The following is a 27399-nucleotide window of genomic DNA, read 5'->3' as shown; positions in this document are numbered from 1 at the left end:
TGTAGCTAGGAAATCGCTCCGACCCCCAACCCCCGACCTTGTGGGACCCAGTTGGGATTCCAGGTGAGTAGTAGGTCAGGAACAAGAGTAAGTGCATGAAAATTAATATTTGTTGGACTCTCAAACCCTTGACCATGTAATTCATGTTTTCAATATTTTAGTTTTATAAATTAAATCAATGAAAAACCAAAGACTAGGTCCACTTTTCAACCATTATACAGTGGGAAACTTTGTGTGATGGATGTGCCACGTTTCCTCTTAGACATATTGGAGAAATTATGTGAGACGATGCCTACCTAAGGGTTAAAATACAAGAGGGGTTCGCATTGGGTGGTATTATCAAAACAGCTGATTGGAAGAATCAACAACCCAAATTAAAATCGGGAGGCCCCCTCTTCAGCACGAAACCACAAAGGAGGGGTCTGCAAAAACCAATGCGGTAAGAACAGTTCAACAAGGAAATGAAGCAGAAAAACGTGGCATGTGTGGTGAGTACTGATTTTCTAAGCAAGGTGGCATAGACAGGTGAACATGGACCAACCAAAAGTTGACACATGGCAGTTTTTCATTGGCTCGCTGAGGTTATGTTAATGCACACATGGATGACGATGTTAACATGATCTCAATAGTGACATGGAACCTATGAGGGTGACACATGTCACTAGTCAGGAGCCACCATGTGGAACAGATGATATCAACAAGATGAGGTGGAAAGACAACTCACCCTGACAGTTTGGTGATTTGTCCATGTGTTAATAGCGCAATCCCATAGGCATACACAATCCCCCAGGATCAGCCCTGAAAGAAATGAAAAGGTGCACATGCAAGGAATATTTGGGTTGATGAGACTTTGGGACATGAGGGAATACAAATCTAGAGTGGAAGACCAATAATCAGAGTGCATGTGGAGAGACAGTCCCATCGGGACACATAATCTTGAAGAATAGTCCCTAGAGGTGTTTTCAAAGGCACACTGGATAAAAAAAGTTGAGGCCTAGTGTTTAGCACTAGAATGTAATTCTATGCAGGTGTTGTGACCACATGCACATAATTCTTGCAGTGTGTGTTAAGGCCTTCAGGCTTATGGATAGAGTTGACAACTTTGAACATTTTTGGGCCTACATTGAAGGCTTAGCACTAAATGGGTCGACAACTTGGAATTTATTGTGTTACGCTAAATTTGGTAGATTTCACCAAAATAGTAATGGTTAAATGACTTGGTAGTGTGGATGGAGGCATGGATAGAGTTAGAGGCAGCTTTAGTAGTCGGCCAAATTTGGAAGTTTACCAAATTTAGGACTGTAGATAAAAGCCATGCTAAAACCTGTAAAATTCCAGAATGGAAAATTTCTACAATTAAAGTATAGATTGAATACTTATTGTGAACATCTAAAGGACATTACGAATGTAGAAAAACAATAAGTTAATGAGATTAAAAACTCTAATAAGTGCAACTTAAGTGAAAGATAACAAATAGCTCAAGAACTAGAAATATCAGTCCAAATTCCTTTATAAGTAGAACCAAATTTGCAAGAGGTGTATGGTTGTATGTTGGTCTGTTGATTATGGATTGATGTTGTTGGTGTATGTGGTGGATTGATTAGTGACTAGAGATTGTTGAAGGTGAATTTATGGTGTTTGTGGTGAATGATTTAGATGAAAAAATATTTATTTTATGAATGGAAGTGGCCTTCATGATTTGAGTTTGGAAATTGTATGAAAGATGAATCATTGAAGTCTAGAAAGTGATAACTTACAGAACAAGGGTTATAGCTCCTTCAAGGAGTGGCTGGTAAATTGTTAGGAGTTGGAGGTCATTTCAGTGGTAGATGATAAACTAGGGGTTTTACCTCCTTTCATTTGTAGCTGATAAAATAGTGAGTAGTAGCTTCCATCTGGTTGCATCCATAGAACATGGTAACAACAAGTAGAAGATTTCCTTTGTGAAGTAAATTGAAGAAAATTTTGAATTCTAATGCATGTGTTATATTTATGTTTGTGATGATGGTATGAATTGTTATTGAAGCATTTATTGGTGTCCTAGTATTCCATTTTCCAGAGAAAAGAGACATGTACTTTCATTAATAAAGAGTAGAAAATACATCTTGTATATAAACACTTAAAGTGTGCATTCCTCAAGGATCTTCCCAGATCCTTATGTGGCAAAAAATAGCAAAGAAAATAGATACATTTGTATTCTTACATTTTCCAAACTAAAACGAAAAAATAAAAAAAGAATAGATATAGTATAATTAGGAAGAACTAGTAATATGGACATCACTAGACTTCCCATTCTTTCCCTTCTACTTGTAAACTTGTTCCAAACTTGAGAATTAAGATCTACTGGAACCATGGACAAAACTCCTATCGATGACCTAGTAGGTTAATCTTTGTCTGACTCTAAGTTTTCTGAAATATGTTCCCTCTTTGTGCCCATTGTTTCTTCTTACTTCCGATTATTTTATGATTGTAGTTCTGTCACCTGGATCGAAACTATAATAGTCCCACAATGATTGTGGATAGTAGCACTAGGCACCCAAATCCCCCTTCCTCTTTGTTTGTGTAACAACCTCATGTTAAAATTTCATGTAATAAAGTTAATAAAGGAAAAATAAGACCAAGGTCATGGGACACGTATTCCAAGATGAATGCTGGGAAAAGCGTCCTAGTGGGCATCACTCGTTGTTTATTATGGCTAAGGGGAAATTAGAAAAGGATTTGGCAAAGGATTTAAAAAGGAAAAAGTACATTATTTGCATTTTATTTATGAAAATAAAGGAAATTAGGAGAAAAGGAAGGTCAAAGGTCACAAGTTGCATGTGAGGAGGAAATTGAAGGAAAATAGAGGAAAATGAAGGAAATAGAGGCCTCAATGATAAAAATGATTTTGAGGATTATCTCACATATTTTTGACGGGTTTTGGTTAGCCTTTTGTCAGTTCAATGTTGGAATTGGTTTAAGAGAGGAGATGAGCATAAATAAGAGAAGTTAAGCAAGGAAGCACAAGGAAAGCAAAGATCAAGAAAGGAAGAGTTGGATCAAGCAACTTCAATGGGAATACATGCAAGTAATAGGTTGCATATATGATTTTCTACTTGAATTTTGCATGCATGGTACATGCACGTGTGTATTTGGTTTATTTGCTGTCATTGGCATGGGTTTCTCCGGGTTTGACAGTGGTTTCAACCTTGCCTTGCCATTTTTGAACAACCATGGTGTGATGGGATTCATTCTTGGTTGAGATTTGGATTTCTAGAAGGTTTTGGATCTGGGTGAGGAGGTCTCAGGAAAATCCCAAGGTTTGGGTGTGGAGATGGTTTTCTCTAGGAAGCCCTCAACATGTGGGTGGAGAAGCGAAAATTCCTCAAGGGATGGTGAAGGAATTCTAAGGCATCGAAGCTCGGTTTGGTGTTGTGATATCAGAACCAGTATATGTGAGATCATGGTAGTTTGAGGGTGGAAGTGGTTGAACCTTTAGATTCCCTTGGTTGTTTATGGATTGGTTTATCCCATGAGATCCCATATTCATGCTTGGAATACGAGACAAGGGTGATTTGCTGAAAGAAAGATTTGGTTCATCCAAATCTATGGTTAGGTAGTACGTGGAAGTCCTTGACTTGGTTGGTATTTGGATATGTCAATAAGAGCTAAGTTCCTCTTGGTTTTGATGGTTTCTCTATTATTATTATTATTCTGGTTATATGTTTGTTATAAGCATGGTTTTATGACAGATTCAAGTTATATCTCTTATCATATGTTGAATGATAAATGAATGGTTGTTGAATGTGTTACCTAATAGATGTTATTGCACTGATTTTGAGAGGGCTTTAGTCCTTCTTGGTAAACCTCAGATAAGTTTCAAATCTCTAAGTTCAGATATGCATTCATTACCTGAAGATTACATGTTCTCAATGTGTTTGACATAATGACTGTCATAGTTAGGATGGGATAGGTTAATTCCCTGATCTATTTTTGTGTTAAAGGATTTTTCTTTGTGTTATTTATAATTTCTGAGAGTTTCTTTAAGTTCTGGGTAGAGTTTTGGAACCTAGCCGTGAAAAAGTGGCTTAGATATCGGGGTTACTAGCACAGGACTAAGTAAATTAGACTGCATTCACTGGGAAGTAGGATAATGAGAGTGGCTGGGGGATTATAGTCGATGGCTTACCTTTTCATGGGAGTGACTGAGGCTCTAGTTCATTGAAAAGGAAAGTTAACTCAGGGGTTGGACACCTGGAGTGGTTGGTTAGCACCTCGGGGTTTTATAGCACCTAAATGAAGTTAGTAAAGTTTGAAGTTGTTGATGCCATTTCCTTAACTACATTTAGGAGGTTGAGTCATGTTATAGCAGCCCTCCAATCATATTTACCCCGATAGGCCAGTGAAAGTGGGTAGATATTGGAGGTGGTGTCACAGAGTGGTATGAACGCACGATTCAAACACTTGGACTTGATTGGATAGATGCATGTGGTTATGCATGCATTTCCATGGTTATGGTTTTCATGCATGGGGTCATGGTATGCAGTTGGTATTATGATGCATGATGTTGGCATATTTATGTGATTATGATTATACATGTATCGTGCTAATGTGGATTTATTTTGCAAATGAGATAAGCCTCCCCTGAACGTCATTGAGGTATGATTTTGGTTATGGTATTTGTTTGGTTTAACTAACATGGTATACTTTCAGGAAGAAGAGAATCAAAGATGAAGAGAAAAATGGTGGACTACAGTTCACGTGACTCTCCCTATAGATCAGTTGGCCAGCAAGGAGATGAGTAATCTCCAAATATAGAAAACACGTTGAGGAGTTTGAGGGAAGAGACTAGAAGTTGCAAGGAAGACAATGAGAAGTTGGTTGAGGCTCAGGAAAGACTTGCAAGGGCTTAGGAAAAACAGGAAGAGGTCAATGCAGTGATCCTTTAGAGTTTGTCAGACTTGCAGAGATAGGGACAACTCAGGGTTAGTCAAGGGAAAGAAGAGAAGACTAATGGAGCATATGGTAGCAGGTCTCAATCAAAATACATGTTAGATAGAGGGGATACACTTAGAGGTGGCCGATCATTGGATACACATGACAGGAGGACTAATATGTATGGGTATCATTCTAGTTCCTCATCTAGGGGAAATCATCACCATCATCACCTCCATCATCCTTATAAGAGGAATGAGTACTTTCCTGAGGATTTCAAGAAACTCAAGCCTCCTACATTTGATGGAGAGATGAAGAAGTCAAAAGATGCAGAGGCATGGTTGCTTGGGATGAAGAAATTCTTCATATTGCATTACTATTTAGAGAACATGCAAGACAAAATAGAAACCTTCATTCTTAAAGTGAAAACAAACATTTGGTGGGAAGATATAAATAATGTCAAGGGAATTTGGGAAGAAGATTTGATTTAGGATGAGTTCGAGATAATCTTCAAGAAGAAGTACATGTCTGAGAGGTATTATGATGACAAAGATAAGGATTTTTACGAGCACTAGATGGGTTCTATGACATATGATGAGTAGAATATCAAGTTCCTGGAGTTATTGAGGTATGTGCTTTACCTCAAGGATGAGAAAGAAAATATTCAACAGTTCATTAGTGAGTTTCCAACAACATATAGAGACCATATTGAGTTTGATGAGCCTAGGTCATTGGAGGAATCCAACAGGAAACTGAGGTATTGTTATGAGCACTCAAAGCACAAAGATGAGTCTAAGGATGATTTGAAGGGAAATGAGAAAGTTAAAGGGAAGTGGACACCGATGTGGGGAAGACCTCAGGATGCAGGTGAGAAAGAAAATGTTTCTCCTTAAAAGAATTTTAATGCAGTTGAGAAGGGACATGGGTCGAAACCTAGAGATAAGCAAAGGATAGATGATGGTAGGGGACCGTTGCAGTGTTGGATATGTGGAAAGGATCATCGCAAGAAGGATTAGCCATTGTACAAAGGTGGCAGACCTGATATCTATAGTGCTCAAGAGGTGCAGATAATTGGGGATGTTGGTCATAACATTCCTTTGATTTATGTAGTTGTGGACAACAAGAAGGTAGATCACTAGGCATGCATTATTGAGATGGAAGTTATGCTCTGTGGTCAAGTTGTTTCTATTTTGATTGACCCTAGATCTAATTATAGTTATGTTAATCTTGACCTAATGGACAAGTGTGGTTTGAGAAAAGAAGTGCATGCAAAGTGTCAGTTGGTGGAGTTGGAAACATGTACTAAGAAGAGAGTTCATCACTGGGTAAGAGCTTGTGTATTTGAGCTGAATGATATTCTTACATATGCACATTTAAATGTGCTTCCATTGGGATCGTATAGTATTCTTTTGGGCATGGATTGGCTGCATCTCCATAGAGCCAAAGTATATTGTTATGGCAAGGCTATTGAGTGCCTAGATGATAATGGGGAAAGAGAATCTTGCAGGGAAAGAAGAAGCCTACATCAGTGAGGATGGTCACAAGTCCGCAGGCAAAGCATAATTGCAGGAAAAGGTGTGTATTATTTACAATTCATATTTCTAGTGACAAGGGTAAGGATGTTGAGAATGCATAAACATTCAAGAGGTACCCTGTCTTGCAGCAGTTTCAGGATGTATTTCCCACAAAGATTCCAAAGTTTCCTCCCCACAAGGAAGTGGAATTTTCTATTGAGTTGGTACCAGGAGCAACATCAACATCAAAGGCACCTTACAGGATAAGCACTATAGAGTTAGTGTTATTGAATTTTTAGTTGAATGAAATGATTGATAAGGGATGCATTAGGCCAAGTGTATCACCTTGGGTTGCACTAGTGTTGTTTGTGAAGAATAAGGATGGTACTCTCATTCTGTGCATTGATTACATGTAGTTGAACAAGGTGGAAATCAAGAACATGTATCCATTGCCAAGGATCGATGACTTGTTTGACCAGTTGAAGGAAGCAACAATGTTCTCAAATATTGACTTGAGATCAGGATATCATCAGGTGCACATCAAAGAAGAGGATATCTAAAATATTGTTTTCTAGACCAAGTATGGGCATTATGAGTTTATTGTGGTTCCTTTCAGTTTGACTAATTCTCTATCTACTTTTATGTGCTTGATGAATAGTGTGTTGCGTTATTATCTTAACAAGTTTGTTATTGTATTCACTGATGATATATTGATATATTCCAAGATTGAGGAAGAGCATGCATAACACTTAGTAACAATGTTGATATAATTGTATGCTAATCTTAGTTAATTCAATTTTTCATATAGAGGTACATTACTTGGGACATGTTGTTTCCATGGAAGGCATACCAGTGGATCCATGGAGTGCGAAACTCCTAGGAATCTGGATGAGGTCAAATCATTCATGGGGCTAGCAGGTTACTACAAGCGGTTCATAAGGAAATTCTCATGGATCTCCTATCCTATTACATCATTGCAACGCAAAGGAAAGAAATTTGAATGGATAGAGGAATTTGTAGAAAGTCTTGAGTAGTTGAAACAATTGATTACAAATGCTCCAGTTCTAAAGATTGCAGATCCAGATAAAGAGTTTGTGGTGTGTACATATGATTGCAAGAGAGGACTTGGTGTAGTACTGATGCAGGAGGGATAGGTGGTATGCTACGAATCAAGGAAACTAAATGAGCATGACCAGAACCATGTGACTCATGATCTTGAGTTGGCATTGATCATTCATGCCTTGAAGATGTGGAGCCATTATCTTCTTGGCAAGGAATTTTGTATTGATGAGTGATCACAGTAGATCGAGGTACTTGTTTGACCAACCAAATCTAAATTCTAGGCAAGCTATATCGTTGGCCACACTTAGTGAGTTTGACTTTGAGATTAGATACATTAAAGGAAATGAGGACAAGGTTGCAGATGCTCTCAGTAGGAGAGTGTAGGTAAAACATGTTGCAAATGTAAGCTCTTATGGGATAGATCTATAGGATCAGGTCTTACAGGAAGGAAATTAGGATGATGGGTACTAGCAGCTTACGTGTAGGTTACAATAGGGTACAAGTGACCAAGATGTGGACTATCACTTGACATTGAATGGTTTGGTCATATTTAGGGACATGATCTATGTGCGATATGATAGTGAGCTCAAGAAGCTTACCTTGATGGAGTTTCATGTCAAGACATATTCAGGTCACTTGGGATATCAGAAGACGTTGAAAGTCGTTAAGAAGTTCTGCTACTAGCCAAATTTAAAGAAGGAAGTGGTAGAGTTTGTTTCTAGATACTTGGATTATTAGCAAGTGAAAGCTGAGTGTAAATACCCAACTAGTTTATTACATCCTATTTCGATTTCAGAGTGGAAATGGGAGGTCATTTCGATGGATTTCATTACAGGTTTTCTGAGGACATTGAAGCAACATTATTCCATCATGGTTGTGGTTGAAAGGTTGATCAAGGTTGCTCACTTCATTACAGTGAATACTACTTATTCAGCTAGTGAGGTAGCACAAGTCTTCATCAGGGGGATGGTGAGGTTGCACGATGTTCCGAAGAAGATTGTGTTGGAAAGAGATGCCAAGTTCACTTCCAAGTTTTGGAAGAAGTTATTTGCAAGTTTGGGTATAGAATTATCCTTCAATACAACTTATCATCCGTATATAAATGGAAAGACAAATAGGGGCAAAAAGATACTAGAGGATATGATGAGGATGTATGTCATGCACCATCAAAGGAGGTGGGAGGAGTATCTTCCACTAGTGGAGTTTTCTTACAACAATGGTTATCATGGGTCATCGAGGATAAGTTTGTTTGAGACACTTTGTGGGTGGAGTTGTAATACTACCATCAGTTGGAGTGATCAAGTGGATAGGGTACTTATAGGACCAAACATGTTGGTAGAGATGGAACAAGAAATGTAGGTTATAAAGAAGAATCTAAAGGCAACATTGGATAGACATAAGAGTTATGCATACCAACATAGGGAATTTAAGGAGTTTCAAGTTGGGGAGAATGTGTATTTTCACATCAAGCCCAAGAAGAGATCCTTGAGGATTGGATCGTGTGCCAAGTTGGCACCTCGATATTGTAGGCCTTTCGAGATCCTTGAGAGGATTAGACTAGTGACCTATAGACTTGCACTACCTCCGACAATGAAATTCCATGAGATTTTCCATGTTTCATTTTCTTAAAGATATGTAAAGGATGTTGATCATGTTATGGATTGTTCTATATTGCAAGTGGAGCCAAAAGGAGAATTATGTCCAGAACCTCAGTGCATATTACAATGGAAACAACTCATGCTATGGAACAAAGGAATCGAGCAAGTTAACGTGCAATGCAATAACTTTGGGCCTGAAGAAGCTACATGGAAGATAGTTGATCAAATGCAGGCTATGTATCCTTCATTATTTTCCAGTGTAGGCAAATTATTTTTTGGTATATTTAAATATTTATGTATGGTTGATATTGTAAATACCACAATGAGTTGTCTTATAAAGTTCCAATAGCCGTATGGTTGCTATTTTGTCATGTTTATCATGATGGTTTTGCTTTTGAGCAGGTTGTTCACTGTAAATAATGCATCGAGCTAAGTTATAATGCTCCATCGACAATATGTTTTGGTTTTTAACGATTTTTCTGGTTTCAGGTGTCATAAAATACCAAGGACAATGTTCCCCTAAGGGGGAGGGGTATGTAGCAACCCCAGGTTAAAATTTCATCTAATAAAGTTAATAAACGAAAAATAAGACCAAGGTCATGGGTCATGTATTCCAAACCGAATGTTGGGCAAATGATCCTAGTGGGTATCACTTGTTGTCAATTATGTCTAAGGGGAAATTGGAAAAGGCATTGACAAAGGATTTAAATAGGAAAAAACACATTATTTAGATTTTATTTATGAAAATAAAGGAAATTAGGAGAAAAGGAAGGTGAAAGGTCACAGGTTGCATGTGAGGAGGAAATTGAAGGAAAATAGATGCCTTAATGATAAGAAGGATTCAAAGGACTAGTTCACACCTTTTGACAGCTTTTTAGTCAACCTTTTGTTAGTTCAACGTTGGAATTGGTTTTAGAGAGGAGAATAGCTCCAAGAGGAGAAGGAAAGCAGGGAAGGACAAGGAAAACAAAGGAAAGTAAAGGAAAGTAAAGGAAAGTAAAGGAAAGTAAAGGAAAGAAAGGATTAAGCAAGGAAGTGTTGGATCAAGTGCCTTTAGTGGGAATACTTGTAGGTAATAGGTTAGATGTATGATTTCCTAGCTAGTTTAGGAATGCATGGTACATGCATGTGTGTATTTGGTTTATTTGTTGTCATTGTGTTGTGGCCACCAACAACCCCCCTCCTTATTTAGTATTAGCAATAACACTAGGTAAGTGGGGACCCTTAGTAAAAAATTCAAAAAAATCAATTAAGGCTCATGTATTTTTACTCCTTAAGAAACATCATATCGCGCAAAGAATGATAGGACATTTCCTTATGAGTAAAAATGATAAATTGTGAGATTGTGGCATGAACGCCATCGCATCGCATGCATTAATAAACACTCACATTGGAAAACCTTAACAAATCGCCGATATGCGATATCGCAATATCACATATCGCAAATTTGTAGGAAAAACACATAACGATTTAACGATTACAGCGATCTGCGATTTTGCGATACTGCGATCCGCGATTTTGCGATAGCGCGATCAAGCGAACTTGCGATAACGCAACACAATGGAACTGTGATACTGTGAAATGCGATACTGCGATGCAAATCACAGAAACAGTCCATCGCAAATTTTCCTGGCTCAATGTTCAAGAAAATTTTTCCATAAACCAAGAACTGGATACGCGCTTTAATGATAATTAATGAATTATACGCCAGTTGTTAATAAAAGATGGTTTTGTGTTGTTCGAAGAGCCAGGTTACATCAGGTGGCATGTTTTTGTAAATCCGTAGCATTTAAAGCTTTCCTGTAGATTTTTATTGTCATTACTCTTTCCTCACTTGTGAACTGCAGGAACGAAAAACAGAAGTTACACAGAGGAATGTGTAGGAAGCTATGAGGAAAAAGGGTAAAACTCCAATGTTCAAAGACAGAGAAAAGACGCCCGCACGCAACAGAGCCGCAGATTCACAGAACTCTGCTGAGCCATCCAGTATAGATCTTCCATTTACAGCCATGGTCAAAGGAGTATTGAACAATGCTGGTATCAACAGGCAGTTTAATGACTCAAGGTCAAGAGCTCAGGAAAGCATTATTTTTGCCAATTTTGAAGCTTTATACCCAGTAAGGAAAAAGGCGCTAAAGGTGTATAACACATCAAAGAAGCCCGGATCAAGGAACAGAGGCAGTTTCCGATGCGCGATTAATCGTGCATCGCTGAGAAAATTGCTCAAAAAGCAAAGCCTCTTACTGCTCAGTCACTTGTAAAGCCCGAGAAATGCAAGAAAGCAATGGTAAAGAATAAACTGGAAACAGAAAGCTAAAGAAAAGGCATAAGCAATTCAAGGGTTAAACAATTTGAACTTGGATCATTACTGCGCATACACAGTAAACCCACATAGTCAGAGGATGACTCTCGAGTATATCATCGATGTTGCTGAAAAGATGGTGCCAACTCTTACCGTTTCTGTTTGCTTAGCTCAATCAAAAGCGGAAGATAGTCAGTCGACTCTCCCAAGCAAATACTGAATGCTTGCAACGTTAAGGAGCAAATGCAGAAATAGTTAGATATTAGTTTTAATTTTTAGAAATAATTTTTCTTAGAAAAAGGGCGGTCATTTAAACCGTATCATGAATCTGTGTAATTAAGTTATTTAGTTAGTAGTATTTAAACCCTTCTCATGCATTTAGAGAAGGGTCCAGAAATTTATCAAAAACTTGTCCTCAAAACATGCACTTTTGCACCCTCAGAGGAGGTTTTGGTGAATGAATGGATCAATATTTGTTGATGTTTTCATTTGATATCTGCTACTGATGTTGCACTTCTGTACTCTTAGTGGATGTTAGAGCAAGGAGAGATAAATCATTGTCGCTTGAAGCTTATGAGTAGGACTAGTCATAAATGGTACTTTTATCTCTTGACCATTTCTGCTTATATGTTAAAGTGATATACAATTTTTAGTTGTTTATGTATTATTGCATGAATGCTTGAGTTATCATTTAGCACTTTTGTATGGCGATAGCTATTTATTTATGCTTAATGTATGAATAGCTCATTATGCGATATGTTTTTCACAACTGTTTCGTCTAACTTTTTATGCGAATTGGTTCATCTTTATTGATTTCCTTTCTTATAATCGTTGAATGATCTTTATTACCAGTTGTTATTTGAAATCTCTTTAGATCGCATAATACAGGAATTACATCCCGGGTTAGTATAGACTTAGATGTGCTATTTATTAGATTACAATAGCATAAAATTAGATCAGAGTTAGAATTAGAATATCTTAAATAGGAACTGTTAGATCAGCAACATCAAATTCTACACACACACACACTCATAGATTGGGAAACTGGTCCCATTATCCCCAGTCGGACCCGCTATACCAAACGGATAAGGAGCTGCCAACCAAGGTCCATACCGGGCGGGTATCCCCCTTGTTGTCAACCCGATTTTTAGGGCTTCAACATATTTGGTGTTAGAAGGAGGGCCTGAATTATGAATGGCAAGTAAATCCAAATCTGAATACCATTCTGAGAGTAAATTTCCCTCACCATCTCCCCCGACTTCTCCATTACACTTAAATCCAGAGTTAGAAGTCGCTCGAGTATCAACCACTGCTACACACCCTGATATTTCAGAACAATCTACCGTTGAACTTCCTGAAGTCAAATCTCTGATTCACAAACTTCAACGATTTTCCATTTCTCCTCAAAGGTCTGATAAATCTCAAGGCAGAGTGACTTCATAGTACAATCCTACTCATCCCCTGACTAGGTTAAAGAGTGAAAAGTTTGGTGTTCAGCCAACCGAATTACCTCTTCCCACCAGGAAAAGAGCGAGGAAATCACTTAAAGAGTCTGACAGTGAGACTCTTTCGTCAACATCGTCCATCTCAACTTCTTCACCGCGACGTCAACCATCCACTCCACCACTCCAAATCATCGTCCATCCGTCCACTGGAACCCCCAAAACCCATCTTCAATCATCTACAATCGTAGTATCCTCATCATCGCAGCTACAGGGATCATCTTCTACACTTCCCTCTGTTAGCAGTTCAACAATGGCCTAGTTTCCATGGAATAACCCTAGGGTAGTCTTAATGCCTGCACCCTTGAGTCAAATACCAGCCCATCCTGAGAAATGGCTGCCTAAATTTAATCCCGAGGCAGGCATGCTAGCAGAAGAGCACATAAATAACTTCATGCTATGCATTAATCTCAATGGGGTTACTTATGAAAATGCTATTGTTCGGATTTTTCCTTATACTCTACAAGGAATAGCCGGGTCATGGTATTTTTCATTACCCTCTGGATCCATCACTAGTTGGGACATATTCCAGGAGCAATTCCTGACCAAGTTTGGTGATGACAGGTCTACGACAACATTAATCAACGACCTATCCAATATTAGAGCCGAATCTAGAGAGCCTATCAAGGGTTTCAATTTACGTTTCAACAAAATTTTCAACAAAATTCCTACTGCTTCCTAGCCCAGCGAAGAAGTACGATGTGAATGGTATATCACCGCCCTACCATCAAACGTAGCAATCTTTGTGGACAGGGCCAATAAAACAACCTTAGCTTATAACATGAAAGAAGCAATAGCAGTAGAGAAACAAATAATAGCCTTGGAAAAGAAATCCGCAATAGAGGAACGAAAATCCAAAAAAGTCACCTTCAAGGAAGACTCCAAGAAGAAACAAGCAAAAGATCCATTCAATTTGGAAGGATTGCAGAAAGTTCTAAAGACCATGTCCAATGAAATGGTCGACATCAAAAAGCAAGTAGCAAAAACTTCTTCAAAAAAGCCCTACAGAGCTTTTAAAAGAGGTCCTTCAACGGATTCAAAGCCACCCAATGCTATCTCAAATGCTGAATCTGAGGAAGAGGAAGAGGAAATTGCCACTGAAGGGCAGACTGATGACAAAGAAGTTGTGGAATTACAAGGAATGTGGGATTTCATCCTCCCACAAGAAGAAGATCAAGAAGTATTTCCGGTTAGCACGCGAAGCAAAAATCAGCTTGATCCTCCCCAAACTACCCCTAAGCCGAAGAGCGCAAGCTCTGCAACAAAGGATAAAGTCGCGACAAAGAAAACGACGTCTAAAGCGACTCAAACCAGCCCAGTCCAAACAGATGAAACGACTCCATCTAAAACATTGATCGTGTCAGATGAAATGGAGTACAATATTATAGAAGACATGAAAAAGACTAGGGCTAACATCACCCTTTACGAACTGAGAAAGTTGAAACATCAACAGAAGATAATGATGAAAGAATTACATGCTGTGCCGGTTGCACCCTTGCCTGCTGCTGTACTTTCTCAAGCTTCCCATAACATGGGAAGACCTCCAACTAACGCGATCAATAAGATTGATCCAAATGACATCGCTCTAATTGGAGGAAGATCAAGATCTCATACTCCCCCATTTCTCCTTATTTATGAAATCTTCAATAAAAATGTGCACAATTGTTTGGTAGATTTTGGTGCTTCATCGAATATTTTACCCAAATCCATATGTGCCAAGTTAAATGTTCAACCGTAGAAATCCGCAGTGCACATAGTTCAGCTAGATCGATCTCAAGTCGAAGTGATTGGCGAACTAAATCAAGTAACCATAAGGTTGTCATCCAACCCAAAGGTATGTCAAGTTATTGACATTCTAGTTGCTGACATTCCCGAATTTTATGGCCTAATTCTTAGCAGGGATTGGTCAGAAAAACTTCATGGATACTTCGCAACCGACTGGTTGCACATGTGGCTGCCCTACAACGGTAAACCGAATCAAATAAAAGTTGAACGAGAGCTACATCAGAAGTACATAGTAACGGAGCTAGAGGGGGAGAATGAACCAGTAGCGTATAAAAACAACATTATTGGCAACTACTCGGTATATTCTTTCCTTGGCAATTTCAATGCTCATGCATCACCCTATTTAGAACACTCTGTTTTGTCCCAAGTCGAAAATTTTTCTCAAACTGATAGTTCGAAATGTATCAATTTTTTAGATAAACCTGTAAATAAATCTTTGTTTTGGAAATTATTTTTTGATGGTTCTAGATCTAACGAAGGAGCAGGAGCAGGATGCGTTCTGATTAGTCCAGAAGGAGATAAAATCATGCTCACATGCAGACTCGAATTCGATTGCAGAAACAACACAACAGAATATGAGGCTTTGGTCCAAGGGTTGTACAAAGCAATCAGGTTAAATGTCAAGTATCTTCAAGTTTTCAGAGACTCTGAGATTGTGGTTAAACATGTACATAACACTATACATTGCTTATCAGGTCATTTAAAACATTATCAATCCTTAGTTCAAGATCTGACTAAGCATTTCATAGCGTTTAATATTTCTTCAATCCCTAGACTCCAAAACGCAAGTGCAGACCTTTTGGCTAACGTAGCTTCTAAGCTTATTCCTTCCGAAGATTTTAGTCCAAATAGATTCTCAATAGAATTAATCTTTAGACCATCCATTCCTGATAACATCACAAATTGGAGAGTATTCAATGACAATCCTAATATTGTAAATTTCCTCACATCTGAAGGATCCTACTCCAATCAAATAATTGACGAAGACCAGCATGATCAACAATTGCAACAAAATAGCACTAACAATGCTATACCTAAGTTGGTGGTCAAGTTAGAAGACTTATACGATTTGAAAGATCGATTTAAGAGGTCTACCAATTCAAAACTCCAAAGTTCAACCTTGAACTACGAATTAGTAAACCTAGGAACTGATGACAAATCACAAAACATTAATCTAGGCCTCGGCCTAGCCCCTGAAGAGAAACTATCGTATATTCATCTTTTGAGACAATATAAAAATGTTTTTGCCTGGAATTATGATGAGCTCAAAACATACGACACTTCCATCATCCAACATACTATTCCCATGATCGATAATGAAAAACCTGTCCAACAAAAGTTGAGAAAGATCCACCCCAATTTAGAAAATCAGATAAAAACTGAGCTCAATAAGTTATTGAAAGCTAGAATAATCTTTCCCGTCAGACATTCCAAATGGGTCTCCAATATGGTACCTGTTAGAAAGAAAAACGGAGATATTAGGATTTGCATTGAATTTCGAAACCTTAACAAAGCCTATCAAAAAGATAATTTTCCTTTACCACCTATGGAACAGATACTGCAGGCAGTGGCGGGCTCAAAATTAATGTCTTTCTTGGATGGATTTTCAGGATACAATCAAGTGTTGGTACATCCTGATGATCAATTGAAAACCACATTCAGAACTAAATGGGGCACATACGCATATCGAAAGATGCCATTTGGTTTGATTAATGCTGGTGCCACATTTCAGAGAGCCATGGACATCGCATTCAAAGGTTTAGTCAATAAATCTGTAGTAATTTATTTGGATGATATAACAGTGTATTCGAAGAAATGAAGTGACCAACTCAAAGACTTGAAACAAATCTTTCAACGGTGTTTAAGGTATGGAATTTCACTTAACCCAAAGAAATATTTTTTCACACTAAGTGAATGGAAACTTCTAGGATTCATAGTGTCAAAATCCGGTATTCACATTGATCCCGACAGAATCAAAGAAATTTCTGAAATATCCCTACCTCATAACAAAAAAGCCATGCAATATTTCCTTGGTCAGATCAACTTCGTAAAGAGATTCGTTCCATATTTTTCATGAATCGTGTCTCCTTTGCAAACCATGATTAAAAAGAACTCAAATTTTAAATGGGGCCAAGATGAACATGAAGCATTCAACCTGATCAAACAAGCTATTATTAATGCTCCATCTTTAGCAACTCCAAATTTTTCAGAGCCTTTTATTTTATACACATTTGCCTCAGATAAGTCATATGCTACGATTCTGACTCAAGCAAATCAAGAAAAAGCAGAAGCTCCAATTTCTTTTTTCAGTTCAAATTTACAGGGTGCTGAACTAAATTATTCAGACGTGGAGAAACAGGCTTATGTTGTTTTCAAAGCGGTCAAATACTTCAGACCTTTCTTACTCAAAACCCATACCAAGATTATAGTATCGTTTCCAGCGGTAAGGAATCTTCTAGTACAGAAGGATGTGGGTGAGAAAAGGGCCAATTGGGTTACTGCCTTATAGGAATATGACATTGAGATTAAATCAGCAAACATTGTAAGAGGTCAAGGCTTCTGCAAAATGCTGGCTGGAGCATCGCAAATTTCTGAAATTCCATATGAAGAGGTACAAATGTACAAGGTAAGCCTAAACGATGCAGAATCATTATACGCTGATATCATTTATTATCTTAAGAATGGGTATGCTCCTTCACACCTCGATCATACTAAGAAAAGAGCTCTAAGGTTGAAAGCCAAACAATATCAGCTCATAAATGATATTGTTTTTAGAAAAAATTATGATTATGTTCTTCTTAGGTGTCTTGAGAAAGCTGAAGCTGAAAATTTTTTGCAGGAACTCCACGATGGCCGGCAGGTGGACGCTATGCTGGAGATGCTACTGCACATAAAATCTTGCGCGCAGGATATTACTGGCCCACGCTATTTAAAGATTCGCACAGTTACGTGAGGAGATGTCAAGTCTGCCAAAATACTGCTGGAAGACAAAAGAAGCCATCCTTGCCACTACAGCCGGTGAACGTTGAGCAACCTTTCAGTCAGTGGGGATTGGACATAATAGGTGAGATCATTCCTCACTCTTCTAAGCAGCATAGATACATCCTCACAGCAACAGATTATTTTACTAAGTGGGTAGAAGCAGTTCCGCTCAAGACGACTAATTCTGAAAATATCATTGAGTTCATAGATCAATTTATAATCACCAGGTTTGGATTTCCATCTGCTTTAATGTTTGATAATGCATCATACTTTTCTGGAAATGCAATGACTGAATTCGCACTTAAAAGAGGATTCAAACTTAAATATTCGGCCAATTACTACCCACAAGGCAATGGGTTAGCTGAGTCCACAAATAAAAACCTAATCAGGATTATTAAAAAAACAGTTGACCAAAATCATAAGAATTGGCACAAGGCTTTGATATATGCTTTATGAGCAGACTGAATAACGCAAAAAGCTTCTATCGACACTTCTCCCTTTAATTTAGTTTATGGGAAAGAAGTGGTTCTTCCGACGCACTTAGCAATTCCCTCTTTAGTTCAATACATTGATGAAGTACCCACTTCCTCCTTACAGCTAAGATAAATGGAAATAATCAAATTAGAAGAACAACGAGAATAGGCTAGGAAAACGCATGCTCATCATCAAGCACTAGCAAAATCCTCTTTTGATTCGAACATAATGACCAAAAAAGACTTTCAGATGGGAGATTTAGTTTTAAAGTGGGACAAGGCTCATGAAGAAAAGGGCAAACATATAAAATTTCAAAGAATGTGGCTTGGTCCTTTTCAAATTGTAGAAGTCATAGGTCCATCAACGTTTGTGTTACAAGATTTAGCAGGTAAGAGGGATCCTTTGCCTATTAATGGACAAATTCTCAAGAAATATTTTCCATAGAAGATTATTCTTCTATTTTTTGTAGAATAGTTGTTTTTCTTCTTTTCATAATAAAACCAGTTGTGAGTGGTTGCATTCGGCATTTACAAAAAGATACCAATTCTCTTTCAGATTTTTAACTTTTCTCTTGTATAAATAGCAAATCTTTTGGAAAACTGCTCTTTATTATTGATAGATACAGTTAAAGACTCTAGTCTAGATATGATACTAGTTTCAACTGCAAAAAATTTGATGAAAACAACCTTTAGTGAAGAAATTGTTTTATCTCAGTACAATGAAAGGTATCAATAACAAAATAAAGATTCTCTATAGAACAGCTGTTTCCAAAAACTCTATTATTGTCGTCCAGAGCTATCTTAAGGAAACAACGACTTCCTCCCTGCTAAGGAAATTGCAACTTTCAGAGGAACAACCCAAGGATACACTTTATCTTGAAGAATAAGAGGTCTCATCACGAGCCGACTTATCATAATCACAGATATTATAACTTGCTGACTTTGCCAATACTGTACACCACAACAGGGCAATGACTCAAGATTGTTGCAATCAAAAGACAAGGGGTCTCATCACGTGCTAGCTTGTTTAGCAAAGTTATAAATCAAGTGAATGATTGTGTCATAATTTGGCTACCAAACCAAGACATTGTTCTTTAAGAACAAAAAGAAAATCAAAGCAATAAGTGTGGATATGGATTTTTCTTTGAAAGTTGTAGGCCACCTTAAGTAGGATACAGGATCATTGCTGGGTAACAAGTAACCCTGTCGAGGCTATAAACGCCTGCTGGCAGCAGAGGCTCTACCTACGACAAATGAGCATATTTAAAACTGGCTTACAGAGGAGACTTTGTTTTATATTTATAAGACCAAGTAATGGCTGATGTAAATACAAGGAATAGCCTGAGGAAGCAAATAATCAAAGTAGAAAAATGGTTGAAACAAAATATCATTGACAGGCTAGAGCATAATATACTTTATCTTCCCATAATAAAGTTTAATTTTTTGAAAAATTTTCTGTTTTGGAAGTTTAGAAAATTCAATAGAAAAACAGAGATCACTGGTTCTTCCAAGTGAATCACCAATTGTTGTGGCCACCAACAACCCCCCTCCTTATTTAGTATTAGAAATAACACTAGGTAAGTGGGGACCCTTAGTAAAAAATTCAAAAAAATCAATTAAGGCTCATGTATTTTTACTCCTTAAGAAACATCGCATCGCGCAAAGAGTGATAGGACATTTCCTTATGAGTAAAAATGATAAATTGCGAGATTGCAGCACGAACTCCATCACATCACATGCATTAATAAACACTCACATTGGAAAACCTTAACAAATCGCCGATATGCGATATCGCAATATCGCATATCGCAAAGTTGTAGGAAAAACACATAACGATTTAACGATTACAACGATCTGTGATACTGCGATACTGTGATCCGCGATTTTGCGATAGCGCGATCAAGCGACCTTGCGATAACACAGCACAATGAAACTGCGATACTACAAAATGCGATACTGTGATGCAAATCGGAGAAACAGTCCATTGCAAATTTTCCTGGCTCAATGTTCAAGAAAAGTTTTCCATAAACCAAGAACTGGATACGCGCTTTAATGATAATTAATGAATTATACGCCAATTGTTAATAAAATATGGTTTTGTGTTGTTCGAAGAGCCAGGTTACGTCAGGTGGCATGTTTTTGTAAATACGTAGCATTTAAAGCTTTCCTGTCGATTTTTATTGTCATTACTCTTTCCTCACTTGTGAACTGCAGGAACGAAAAACAGAAGTTATATAGAGCAATGTGCAGGAAGCTATGAGGAAAAAGCGTAAAAGTCCAATGTTCAAAGTCAGAGAAAAGACGCCCGCACGCAACAGAGCCGCAGATTCACAAAACTCTACTAAGCCATCCAGTATAGATCTTCCATTTACAGCCATGGTCAAAGGTCAAAGGAGTATTGAACAATGCTGGTATCAACAGGCAGTTTAATGACTCAAGGTCAAGAGCTCAGGAAAGCGTTATTTTTGCCAATTTTGAAGCTTTATACCCAGTAAAGAAAAAGGCGCTAAAGGCGTATAACGCATCAAAGAAGCCCGGAGCAAGGAACGGAGGCAGTTTCCGATGCGCGATTAATCGCGCATCGCTGAGAAAATTGCTCAAAAAGAAAAGCCTCTAACTGCTCAGTCACTTGTAAAGCCCGAGAAACGCAAGAAAGCAATGGTAAAGAATAAACTGGAAACAGAAAGCTAAAGAAAAGGCAGAAGCAATTTGAACTTGGATCATTACTGCGCATACACAGTAAACTTACATAGTCAGAGGATGACTCTCGAGTATATCATCGATGTTGCTGAAAAGATGGTGCCAGCTCTTACCATTTCTGTAGCTCAATCAAAAGCGGAAGACAGTCAGCCGACTCTCCCAAGCAAATACTGAATGCTTGCAACGTTAAGGAGCAAATGTAGAAATAGTTAGATATTAGATTTAATTTTTAGAAATAATTTTGCTTAGAAAAAGGGCGGTCATTTAAACCGTATCCTGAATCTGTGTAATTAAGTTATTTAGTTAGTAGTATTTAAACCCTTCTCATGCATTTAGAGAAGGGTCCAGAAATTTATCAAAAACTTGTCCGCAGAACATGCACTTTTGCACCCTCAGAGGAGGTTTTGGTGAATGAATGGATCAAGATTTGTTGATGTTTTCATTTGATATCTGCTACTGATGTTGCACTTCTGTACTCTTAGTGGATGTTAGAGCAAGGAGAGATAAATCATTGTCGCTTGAAGCTTATGAGTAGGACTAGTCATAAATGGTACTTTTATCTCTTGACCATTTCTTCTTATATGTTAAAGTGATATACAATTTTTAGTTGTTTATGTATTATTGCATGAATGCTTGAGTTATCATTTAGCACTTTTGTATGGTGATAGCTATTTATTTATGCTTAATGTATGAATAGCTCATTATGCGATATGTTTTTCACAACTGTTTCGTCTAACTTTTTATGCGAAGTGGTTCATCTTTATTGATTTCCTTTCTTATAATCGCTGAATGATCTTTATTACCAGTTGTTATTTGAAAGCTCTTTAGATCGCATAATACAGGAATTACATACCGGGTTAGTATAGACTTAGATGTGCTGTTTATTAGATTACAATAGCATAAAATTAGATCAGAGTTAGAATTAAAATATCTTAAATAGGAACTGTTAGATCAGCAACATCAAATTCTACACACACACACTCATAGATTGGGAAACTGGTCCCATTATCCCCAGTCGGACCCGCTATACCAAACGGATAAGGAGCTACCAACCAAGGTCCGGACCGGGCAGGTATCCCCCTTGTTGTCGACCCGATTTTCGGGGCTTCAACACACTGACATGGGTTTTCCCGAGTTCAGTAGTGGTTTCAACCTTTCCTTGCTATTTCCAGATAGCCATGGTGTGATGGGATTCATTATTGGATTAGCTTTGGATTTCTAGAAGGTTTTGGATTTGGGTGAGGTGGTCTCAGGAAAATCCCAAGGGTTGTGGTTGGATATGGTTTTATCTGGGAACCCATCAATAGGTGGGTGTAGACAGGAAAATTCCTCAAGATATGGTGAAGGAATTCTGAGGCATCTAAGTTCAGTCTGGTGTTGTGATATCGATTCTGGTTTCGGTGAGATCATGGTGGTGTGAGTGTAGAGGTGATTTAACCTCTAGATTCCCTTGGTTGTTTATGGATTGATTTATCCCATGAGATCCTACATTCATGCTTGGAATGTGGCACATGGGTGATTGGCTGAAAGAAATATTTGATTCAACCCAATCTATGGTTGGGTGGTACGTGGAAGTCCCTGACTTGGTTGGATTTCATAGATGTCAATAAGAGTTAAGTTCCTCTTGTATTTTATGAGTAAATGTACTTTGTATTATGTGTCTTTGATGACTGCTCTATTATTGTTATTATTCTAGTTATAAGAATAGTTTTATGACATATTCAAGTTATGGTTCTTATCTTGTGTTGATTGATAAATGAATGGTTATTGACTGCATGAACTAATATATGTTATTGCAACTATTGTGAGATGGAATTAGTCCTTCTTTGTGAATCTTAGATAAGTTTCAGATCTCTAAGTTAAGATATGCATTCATGACCTGAAGATTACATGTTCTCAATGTGTTTGACAAAATGTCTGTCATCATTAGGATGGGCTAGGTTAAGTCCATAATCTAAGTTTGTGTTAAAGGCTTTGTCTTTGTGTTATTTATCATTTTTGATAGTTTCATTAAGTTCTAGGAAGAGATATGGATCGTAGTCCTGAAAAAGTGGCTTAGATCTCGGCTCTTCTGGCACAAAATTGAGTAAATTAGTCTGCAGTCACTGGAAAGAAGGTTCATGGGAGTGACTCGAGGGATATAGTCATTGGATTTCCTTGTCATGGGAGTGAATGAGGATCTAGTTCACTGAAAAGGAAATTTAACTTAGGGGTTGGACACTTGGAGTGGTTGGTTAGATCCTGTGGGTCTTGTAGCACCTAAGGGAAGTCAATAAAGTTTCAAGTTGTCGATTCCACTTCCTTAACTACATTTAGGAGGTTGAGTCATGTTATAGTAGCCCTCCACTCATGTTTACATCAACATGTTGGCGAAAGTGGGTAGATATGGGAGGTGGAATTACAGTCTGAAACCTCCATGATTTCTTATTTTTCCACCACCAGTGATTTGAAAATTTCCACCCACGTGACTTTTGTGTCACTATCTCATTCATATGCTTGTTTATTTGTGGGAAAGTGTTCTATAGGTATTCAGTTTGGAAACAATTCCTACATCCGAACATTGTGTTCTCATAGTCTAGAGGTTGTGGCCACTGTAACTCTTTGTGCTTAAGCATAATATGATCTAGTAGACCTTTTCTTAGGTCAATCTCCGTGCATAGTTTAGTAGAGGTTAAGACACCTTTCCCAACTCTATCAGAGTCACTCTTCTTTAATTTCCCCAGTGTTTTACCGATATCCTCTAGAATCTTATGGTGCCCAAAAGGAAGAGGAATATTTGAAAGCCTCACCCAAACCAACATTTTTGATACCACCATGGTTGTAGCATCAAATTTTGGGAACCATGGGGTTATAAGAATCCATGAATTTCTCCAAAAACATGGCCCTTCATTTAAAACAAAACCATAATCCTTCTACACATCAAAATGAGAAATTAAAATCCTTTGGAGCATAAATAGAGGTCACAACTGTCTTTCCAAGAAGATAAAATTCATTGATGAAAATCATTTGGTTTTGTCCAAAAACCATTAAATCGACAAATAATTGCCTTAGTTTGCATGGTAGAAAAAAGGGAATCTATCTCTGTAGTATCAACTTCCACTGTAGGGGATATCTCCATTTGTTCAACAATGTATGTGTCCAATATGTTTGTTTTTTTTCAATAGAAGAGGAGGGTTTATTTTTTAAAACATCCTTAAAATATTATGTTGTTCTTGTTTGAGTTCTAATACTTGGGGCAACACCCCTCAACCCCACATTCAATTTTACAATGGAATACTGTTGAATATGAAAGTCCTTTATCTAGGAAAAGTTTTCCATAACCCTCCCCTCAAATTGAAGGCTTTGTAAGTGGGCTGGAAGTATTTCAATTTTTTTATTATGTTAGATCTCCTCACCCAAAATGGTGTGGTATTCCCTCACAATTTATTACTAAAAATTTGGTAAGTGCCTGTTAGGTCCCTATAATACTAGTGATTTCCCCATTACTATTTTCATTGTAGCCCTTATTATCGTTCCCCTATTGTCCCCATATTGTTATTAGTGTGCCCCATAGAAGCCCACTTTTGTTATTGTTGTGCCCTTATATTATTATTGTTATGTCGGCTTTGATTATATTGTGACCCCTTAGACTCCTATATATAGAAATGATGTTTAGTCATTTCTAGCATCCAAGAATTTTTCATTTGCGTAATTGTTGGGTAGCGAGGTCCTGCGTAACGTTTTTGGGGCTGAGAGCCTATAAGTTAGGATAAAAATATTGTAAAACTCCGAAATATGCCGGGACCGGGATCTGCCTAAGGGGTTTCTGATGTAGGAATGCTGGAACTCTATAGAGAAAGAATTTAAGGATTGAAGGAACAGTAGTAGTTTAGAGTACACCAACGTGCAAACCAGAGGTTAAAAATGACGAGCGTGATCCAGCTACTGGTATTCAAAGGAGCAGGAAGCGAAGATCCAGAACAATTTTGGTTCGTGGTGACATCGGTATGGGATGCACATAGAATTATGGATGATAATATCAGAAAGGCTACCTTAGTTAGCGCGCTGCAGGACCGAGCGTTGACATGGTATTTAAAGTACTCAAGAAATCACTTGAATGCAAGGACAGCAGAGATCTGGACCAAATTGAAGAAAGAATTTAGCCAACCAAAGTCAGAAACACAGTCAATCATAGGGTTCAAGGAGATCGCGATGATACCTGGTGAAACCCCATGGGATCTAGATCAAAGACTGAAAAGTACCATCCGCGAGGCGAACATGACACTGTCGGATGCACAACACTGTGCTTGGTTTGTGGTGTCATTGACACCGCATCTGAGGATGGCTTTGTCACAACAAAAGATCTCAACCCAGGCTGAAGCATTAGAGATAGTGATGAGGTTGCATGAAACTCTGTTACAGGACCCAGGGTTGGGAGTTCAACAAATCCAAGCGCAGATACAAACCCTGTGTTTAGAAATGAAGAAGTTAAAACAGGAACAAGCACCTTGCCTAGAAGCTCGGGAGGAAGTATGGTGTATAAAGTGTAGAAGCCAGGGTCACGATAAAGATCATTGTCCAGTCTTTGCGAACTATGTGGCAGTGGGGGGACCAACGCCATTGCGACCAGAGGTATAGGCAAGGCTAAGCATGGCACCCGCACTCTGGTGCACAATATGTCAAGAGGGAGGAAAGCATGCCACGGACAACTACCATCTATTATAGAACATGAGACAACCCCCCCCCCCACCAATGGCTATTTTGCAACTTTTGTAGATCAGTGGGCCACAAGGAATGAGACTGCCGTAGTTATCAATTATTGATGGACCAGTCACCTGCCTATAGAATGCAGACTGAGGTGCGAGGTCAGGATCTAGCTGCGGCGATCGTGCGCGGTGGGTTCCAGGGACGTGGATGAGGACGGGGTGGAATGGGGCCAGGAAGGGGTCGCGGGTAGCTAATCTGTTACAATTGCAGAGGACCAGGACATTATGCACGGGATTGTACCAACCCAACCAGAATATCATGCACTTACTGTGAGCAATTCGATCATGAGCTGATAGATTGCCCCACACTGATAGCACAAATTCGTGAAAAAAGGGCAGCGCCACCTATGATGACGCAAAACGTGCAGATGATGAGGTCCAAACCCCGCGACGAAGACCCCAAAGTAAACATGGTACTAAGGAATGGCGCGACCACAGGAGAGGAAAAAGGGAACTTAACTAAGGAGGATGCAGGGGTTGGTAGGGAGACATATCTGGAAGCTAGGGAGAGCTTCGCAGAGGTCTCTACCCTGGGTAGTAGGGATCAGCCTGAGCCGGACAGGGATCCCTTGATGCTAACTACCTTTTTAGAGACATGCATAAAATTGCTTCGTGACAACATGATAGTTAAAGGCTTACAAGAATTGATAAATAGATGCACAGGGTGGAGTGAACCTCGCGTAGTTCGAAAATTGGAAAGACATGCGTCGTGGACTGGGTGGGAAATGCGATTAATGGTGCATATTAATGATTATGAGATGGATCAGGTCATTTTGGACATGGGCTCAGATGCAAATGTACTGCCTAAACAGAATTGGGAGCACATGGGTAAGCCTACACTACAATGGTCTCCTATTCAATTGCGGATGGCAAACCAACAAAAGATCCTACCCATGGGAAGGCTGCAAGGAATTACGGTAGATATCGATGGCGCGAGCACCTGGACGGACTTTGAAGTTATTGAAATCATGGACGAAAATAGCCCTTACCCTGCGTTGTTAGGAATAGACTGGGCCATCGACATGAATGGGGTTATTAATTTAAAGCAGTGGAAAATGATATTTGAGAAGAAGTCACTCTGCGTATTCATTCCGCTAGATCTGGCCAAAGGACCATGCTACACAGAGCCTGTACACAACGAAGAAGGGGACGATGGATTGGATTGTATCTACAAAATCGCTGCACACAGGCAAAAAGGGGACAAGCCAACAAAGGGGAGAAGAATATCATGTGGCTATGAAAAATCTTGCACCGACGATTCAGATGAAGAAGACGAGCAGTGGCATAACAGGTTGAATGGAGTAACCATGTTACACTGCAACATGATGACCAAATCCCTGTATTGCGTTAGAACGCATTGTGGTAGCTGCATTCAAGGAATTTATACACAAGTTCTTAGAGGTCTATCTTGATGACTGGATCGTATTTGGACTCGTTAAGAAACATATCACGAGCTTATGGTTAATGCTAGATACTTGCAAATGGCATCAGATTACGCTAAACCTAAAGAAATGTACTTTCCTCATCCCCTTCGGGAACCTGCTTGGCCATGTGGTTTGTAAGCAAGGTCTGATGGTGGATCTAGCAAAGATCATTGTCATCATCAATTTGCAAGCACCGCGAAGTGTCAAACAACTATGCGCCACCCTGGGACATGTTAGTGTCAGTCTTTCCAGCCTTCATCCAGTGATCAAATATGCTCTTACAAAGTGGTCTCAGAGTGTCAAGGTCAAATTTTGTCATTTCAGTGAATCTTCAAGCAAAATTTGGTCACTAGGCATTAGGTCTAGGGTTTGCTCTCACTCTTTTCAAAGTTGCCCAA

This window comes from Pinus tabuliformis, chromosome J (assembly GCF_031772625.1).
Source record: "Pinus tabuliformis cultivar Carrire ecotype Pingquan chromosome J, CPIR1, whole genome shotgun sequence".
Classification (NCBI taxonomy): domain Eukaryota; kingdom Viridiplantae; phylum Streptophyta; class Pinopsida; order Pinales; family Pinaceae; genus Pinus; species Pinus tabuliformis.
The sequence above is the reverse complement of the archived record's forward strand: the minus strand, read 5'-3'. Positions refer to the sequence as shown.